Source organism: Zonotrichia leucophrys, chromosome 4 (genome assembly GCF_028769735.1).
Source record: "Zonotrichia leucophrys gambelii isolate GWCS_2022_RI chromosome 4, RI_Zleu_2.0, whole genome shotgun sequence".
NCBI classification, from domain to species: Eukaryota; Metazoa; Chordata; class Aves; order Passeriformes; family Passerellidae; genus Zonotrichia; species Zonotrichia leucophrys.
The window spans coordinates 53,845,244-53,852,543 of NC_088173.1; the positions used below are offsets into that span (position 1 = coordinate 53,845,244).

A 7,300-nucleotide genomic window follows, 5' to 3' on the forward strand; every position below is an offset into this window, starting at 1 on the left:
AGTATTATGCAGGTAGATCCAAACATCCTGCATATGAAATTATAAAGGAAGCAGATAATTAAAAATTTAAAATACTCAGTAGCTTCCAATAAAGCTACAGAAATAGCTGCTAGTAAGATGTCCGTGAAAGAATAATCTTTGTACTGAATGTTTAAGCTACTCAACCCTTCCCCGCACCCCCAACCACTTCTGTGGGCCAATAAAATACACATTAAATCTCTCAACATCCATTAAAATCTACCCAACCAACTTTCAGGAAAGTAGAGCAAGATGCTTTTTAGTAAAAACATTATAACTAGCCCATCTAGATCTTTTTCTACTAGAACATTCTGACAGTCCCACAGTCAGAATGTTTTGGTACTTCTGACTAGAATAATCTGGTAAATTATTTCCAAATTAAGAAAAAAACATAATTTTCCTTCCAATCAGACAATTTTCCTTTTGTATGTGTATTGAAACATAACTAAGCACACCAATACTCATTTGAATATTTTTCTTTTGTATCATGTAATTGACTTTAGTTGGAAAAAATTCTTGGGGCAGGACTATGGGGATGGACAACATAACTAATTTCTGCAATCCCATTTACAAATTATCCAACCAGCTTATCACTTTTCTTGGACAAAAATGAAGGATACCAATCTCTGTTCCACGAGACAGAAGAATATCCTAAAAACAGACTATCCCAATAAACAGAACATATTAAATAGCTTCTACAAGATCATTTGTATTCCAAGCTCCATTAGCAATGCAGATAATGGGAATATTTCCTGCCAACTCTCCAATTCTACAGGAATTCTAAGTCTCACTGCCTTCACCACATTCTGCTTTACCAGATATTGTTGCCTATCCTATTATAGTATTGTTACTTTCAGTTATTAGCTATTGCTTAAAGAAGCAGCAAACTGAAACATGATTTTGCTGGGATTCCAGCTAAGTATATAAAGTGTCTATTCTGACTCTACAACACTATGCCTAAAACCTAGTAAAATCCTTCAAGAAAATTCACCTGTTCAGCCTCTTGGTTGCTTTATTTACCTAGAAACAAGATGCTCAAGATGGACAATTAATGGAGTTTTGAACAGCACCTAGATCTTCCTCTGACCCTAATTCCTGCTAGAATGCACAGCAAATGAGCAAAGGAAAATGCTGACATCATTTTACCCCTATGGAATTTCTCTAACGTGGAAGCAAATAGCAACAACAAAAGCAGTGGGAGATGCTGAAATATGCCTATGAAACAGGCATAATAAGGTAAGACAAGTTCAGGACCTCCATTTTTTCTTCTTGGGTCACATATAGATCTCTTTGACCCTTACTTTCCTTGCAATTCCACTGCTCATGAGCAGAAAAGCTGGAGGGTCATATACCCAACCCAAATTTGCAGAATCCGAGGACTCAAAGGGTCTTATCCCCAATGGTGCCCCAAACAGATGGATAAAGTCACTGTACAGAACTTAATATCTGTCAAGCAGAACATGGTGGGGATATGCACTGCTGAGGCTTTTAATGGCCTGTCTCAGGATTTCCCCAATAACTGTCAAGTCTTTGAAAACAAATAACATTATGAACAGATAACATGCTACTCATTCAAGTCGCTTACATCCCCTCTTGTATCTCAATGATGAAGTGAAAAGATTTTGATACCTATATGATATGCTTTATTGACTAGAAGAGAATGATTGCACACTACCATTTTAGCATATTCATACTAACAAGAAACGGCAGATGGAGGATTAGTACAAAATAAAATCTGTACAGTTACATGTCAAGTAACAGTCAAGTTTACTTTTGTAAGGCATATTTTTGCCTTAAATAATAAAGGAAAACGTCAATTACAGACTCCCATGGATTGTGAGGAGTTTGAAATACCTAGAGTTTAAGCACTGCAGTGAAGTACTTTGGTTTACACAATTATCTACTGAATCATCACGAGTTCACTTTTGACAGTTAAGAAACCAAAGTCAATTGGCAATTCCTACTTCATTTCAGGAATACAGAAGAAATATATAGTGCACAATAGAAATTATAAACATTTTAAAGGGTTTGAATGAAGAAAAGCAACTACACATACCACAAAGGCCTCTGATCCCAAGCTTATAAATTACAGCCCAAATCACTTATACACAGAAAACATCAGACTACAGGAATGCGTTTTATTTGAAAGGAAGAACAAGCAAATCGTACTATTTTCACCCTTCAGATCAGTATCAGGTACTGCAATGAGTAATTAAAACAAAGACAAGACAGAAAAAAAAGCACCGCACTCTGGCTTTCTTAAAGTTTCATAACGCGATTCAATACGTGTATACTTTTAATCGAGACGACACGAGGAGAAGATGGAAACGAGTTTGCCGGAGCGAAGTGTCAGTTTGTGTCACTTCTGCATTCAGCTGTAACCTTCGCCAAACCTTGTCCCCCACCCCGCCCATCGCCCGCGAGAGGCCGCGGCCGGCGCTCCCGCCCCAGCGGCGCCCGGCTCGCAGCGCCCATAGGCTGCGGCTCCCGTCACTCTGCCATCAGCCCAGCTCCGCCTCCCCCAGCAGCAGCAGCCCTAGCCCTCCTATCCGCCTTTTGCCTTCAATAGGCCCTAAAGGACAATGCTGCTGGAAGGGGAAAAAAAGGAGAAAAAAAAAAGAAAAAAAAAAAAAAGAAGAGGGGAGCGAGCCAGCCCCGCCAGAGCAGCCCCCGGAGCAGCGCAGCGCTGTGAGGCCACGGCTCAGCCGGGGCGGTTCCATCGGCCCCAGCCCGTCCCCAGCTCCCCCTCCCCGGTGCGCGGCCGCCGCTGCGCTCTGAACGCCCGCTCAGGATGAAAGGTCACGGCGTGAGCGCCAGCCGGGCCCGGCAGCGCTACAAGCCCGTCACCTCAACCGCGGGGTCAGGCGGGGCAGTCGAGGCGCTGCCCGGATCGGGATCTCCCTACTCCGACCCCGAACCGCCGCATCCTCCGCTTTCCCGTCTGCTGGCGCCGGATGACACCGGCGCGGGCCGGCACCCGCGGCGGGTGGGTTCGGGGTGCCGCCTTTCCCTCCCTCCTTCTCCTCCTCTGCTCCCTGGCGTGAACCAGCCCGAGGGCACCGAGCCGCTGCTCCCGCTCCAGGCTGGCGCCTTCCTCCCGGCCGCGGCTCAAGCCGCTCACCTGGCGCCGGGTCCTGCCGGCATGGAAGAGCGCGGAGCCGGCGGCAGCCAGGGAGGGCTCGGCTCCTCTCCCGGGCAGCGCTCTGACCGGGGCACCCCGGCCGGGCCCCCGGCCCCGCCCCCGAGCCCGGCCCGCCGCCGGCCGGCAGCCGCCCCCCGCCCGGCCCCCGGCGCTCCTGTCACCCCCTCCCCGGCCCCTTCCTCCCGCGCCCCCCGGCACGCTCCCGCCGCGCTGCGCCAGGCGCAACCCAAGAGCGGGACGCGCCATCCCGGGAACCCGTCCTCCCGGCGGGACCAGGCCCGGCCCCGCAACTCCTCCTCTTCCCGGGCTGTTAGCGGAGCGGGCAGGGATGCGCGGGCCTTCCCGGCCGGGCCCCGAGCCGCCGGCCCGGCGCTCCCAGGGGTCCAGCCCGCCTGTCCCAACGCAGCGGTGGGAAAGAAGCGGGGGAGGGGAAGGGCGCCCGCTGCCGCCTCCCGGCTCCGTCCTCCCGTTCCACGGACAGGGCGGCTGCCACTCTCCCTCCCTCCCTTCAGCCCTGCCCCTCCCTCTGCTCCCCGGGCCCGCGGCGGGCATTTACCTGCCGTGGTGGCGCAGAGCGGGGCCCTGGGGCCTCTGGCAGCCGGAGGAGGCAGCGGACTCCGTCCCGCTGCTGCCGTCCCCGAGTGAGGCGGGCGGGACGGAGCCGGGACCTGCCCCGGGAGGCGTTACGTAAACCGGCGGCGGCGGCGGTTCCAGCGCCACGGGGAGGGAAGGAGGGAGGGAGGGGGCCGGGCCGGCCGCTCCGTCACCCGGCAACGGGACTCAGCTCCCCGGCGGACCGCGCCGCCGGCTCCGCCCCGTATCCCTCCGCCCAGAGGGCGGCCCGGATCCCTGATCCCGATCCGTGGGGCTGAGCCGGGCGGGAGGGAAGGGTCTAGCGACCATCGCGCCGGTGGGCAGGAGATGATGGGACCGGTCTGTTCTGCTCTGTGCCGTATTCATCCCTGTCCCTGTCTCTGTTGGCCGTAGGGCCCGGGCGCCGGCAAGCCGCCTTCATGTCGGGGCCGCGGCGCAGGAAGGGCGGGGGGAGGAGGGGAAGTGTCCTTTGCCCTGGTTGTACAGCCTCCCGCCCGCCGGCAGAGCGCCGCGCTGCCCGCCGGCTGCCTGAGCAGGGAAGCGGCGGGCGAGGCGCTCGGGAGGCACCGGGCGGGCGCCGGGCCGCGGGGCCGCCGCTGAGGCGGGAGGGGCGGCGGCCGGAAGCTCCCGCGCCCCTCCGGAGGGCTGTGCCGCCGGGAGGGGAACACCCAGGCAGGGCCGGCGCAGGAATGCGGGGGAGGGAGCGGGGGATAATGATGGAGCGTAGCGGTGTTTGTCATGTGAGGTCCTTTTGAAATGCTGAGCGACTCCGAGAGCAAGGTTAGCAAATAAAAGTTTATTTTACTGCGCAATGAAAGCCCGTCTGGAAGGGAAGTCGTCTGTTGGGGGATTGTTGCCATTGAAAGTCGGGTTTAGTAGGTGAGCTCCTCGGGAGCCGCGGGAATTTTGTTCCAATTGATTAAATGCCAGTTTAATCACAACTGTTTACACAACCGTGGAGTAATGAAAGGGCAACATTTTTAGCATAGTAGATGGGTGAAAATGGGCCACTGTAAGGCTGAAAATATGACAAGACACACCAAAGTACTCATTAAGCTTCTTAATTGGGAAAATAATGATGCCCTTTTCAGGTGTACACTACCACCCCACATTTCTCAAATACATGAACACATACGGGCTTGAGGAAAGTCAATATTATGTAAGACGTCAAAATAAGTCTTCTGTCTGTGTAATCCTGAGGTTTTCTTCCTTTTGTTCACTGCTCAACGTGTGGCTCCTAGAGTTCCAAAATGCAGTATGTCATCCATATTGGCTCATACTACTTCTTTTGTGCACAACATCTTCAGTCAATGGAACCAAGATTGCATTGAAAACATGATCCCCCAGTACCGGATGTGGTCCTATTCAGGCCTTTCAACAAGTCTGTATATAAAATACCTCTCATAAGAAGCATGAATGCTAACACTGCCTCCCAGCCTATATACTCATTTCCTGATACAGAGCAACATTATTCTTATTTTTGTTTTACCTAGGGTTTGCCAATTTTGAACATCCTTAGCACTTAATTTAGTCATAAATCTGACTTAGGCTAGCCAAAAGTTAAGTATGCAAGATTGTGTAGCTACATGAACTACCAGCACTCTCTTAAATGTCGCTGAGGCAGTAATTCATGTCGTATGAACAGTGCAGTTAATCAGTTACTTTCTCCAGACCTCGCAGGAGTATTTTGGGAGAAATCTAAAGAGAAAGTAGTGCTTTAAACTGTGTGATTAAAGGACAGAATTGTTCTCTGAACTATTTAATTACCGTTCAAGTTATTTTCTTGTTATGAAAAGCTGAAACTGAAAAGCTTTGGGGGAGAAATCCTGCTGACTGTTTTCTGCTGAGTCATTCCCCGGGTTTATCAGAAGCGTTTCACCACCACTGTAACACAACTCGCGCCAATCGCAATCAAATCTCCTTTTGTTCAGGAGCTCACAATTTGAATTCCCCTTTTCAAGGTAGAATAAGATATACTAAAATATGAGGCATCTGGGATCTGTGTGTAGTAATAATTGGCACCAATTTAAATCAATCTCCATATAGTCCTCTGTACATATCCTCAATGTATTAGTAATGTGTATCATCAATACAAATCCATTCTATTTCACCCTTTCTGAACATTTTTTCTCTGAAGGTTTGTAGAAGGAACAGATGCTCAGAACATTGGTGTTCTCCTAATGGAGCAAATCAGAGCATGGAGGCCAATGACAGATTATTCTGAATATTCACGTAGTTGCCGTGTGACATTTCAAATTGACAGTTCTGGTTTTGTGGTCAGATCTCAGGGATCCCAACAGTGGAACTTTTTGGTTTGTTTGTTGGTTTTTGTTGGGTTTTATTTTCCTAACAACCAACCCAGTTCTGATCTCCATTTGGCAAGCATTTCAGAAACAGCTGGTGCACGACCATATGCCGTGCTGGCACTGCTGTGAGCTTATTTCCCACTTGTCCTCCTGGTCAATCAGAGTAGCTCCATGTGCTGAAGGACAGCTGGTCCCTTGGCATGCAAAGCAGCTAATGAACTTTTCCTCCAAAAAGCTGTAGGGATAGAGCACGTGAGCTGCGATCAGTGGGTTTTGCTTTCTGAAGTGCTATCAAAGATGGAAGTTTCTGTGGGAACCCTGTTTATTGCCTCTGTGTGACAACCTGCACCCTGAGAACAACTATGTGGGTGTGCATGGTAGGTGACAGCGCTTGTTTGGAAAATGGAGGCTAAATGATCTGTGTTGAAAAGAATGCTAAACCACAGCTGAGTGACTGATGGACTTCAGCTGTCAGCCTCAGCAAGTAGCACCATGTACCTGTAGCATCATGGTGATCCCTGCTAAAAAGGTCTCCAGTAAATTTCTAAAAATGTATGCACTTCATAATATATTATTTTTTCCTTTAAGTAACCTACTGAAAGAGGAATTGCACAGTTCAGTATTACATAGCTGCAGCTTGTAAGCATTTTATTGTCAGCCATTCCTCTTACTTCTTTAAAATCAGTCAGTTTATAATATTCCCTAAAATTTCCTTGTAGGTGCAATAAAAATCCCCTGATTTTCCCTGAGCAGGGATTAAGTATCAGTTAGCTTTGAAAGTCATGATAACCAATCAGCAGACAATTCTCTTGTTCACAGTTCATAAAATGTTCATATGAAATGCTTGATAAAAACAATCTGCCCATTCAGCATTTTAGAAACAGCTACAGTACCATTCATGTGGGAATAAATGTAGTTCAAGGACTTAAAAGATCATCTAAATGTGCAGGATCTAAATATATATGTAAAGTCATAATGTGTTTTTAAAATCTAGAAAATGGATGGACGTTAGTGTAAACTGAAACAGGGAATATCCAACAGACTCGTGATGAGTTTTATTTGAAATCTTGATGCACAGATTCAAAATTATAATTATCTCTTTGAAATTACTTTTCTTAATTCCATGAAGGCTTGCCTAACTTTTTTACTTCTTTTCAGGATCCATTTCAAGTTTTGAGCAAAAATGTTCACACCTCCCAGAAGTAATAACTTGGTTCAAATGACACATTCAAAAGGCATT

General features: G+C 48.5%; 1 protein-coding gene across 2 annotated transcripts in view; it reads right to left on the reverse strand.

Moving 5' to 3' along the window:
- Window positions 1-3,908, reverse strand: part of KIAA0232 (KIAA0232 ortholog) — a 64,017-nt gene extending 60,109 nt beyond the window's left edge. For both annotated transcript variants that reach the window (XM_064711739.1, XM_064711740.1), the window contains exon 1: window positions 3,717-3,908. The gene's annotated coding sequence lies outside the window, so the exon portion shown is untranslated. The remainder of the gene's footprint in view (window positions 1-3,716) is intronic.
- Window positions 3,909-7,300: the final 3,392 nt, after the last annotated feature.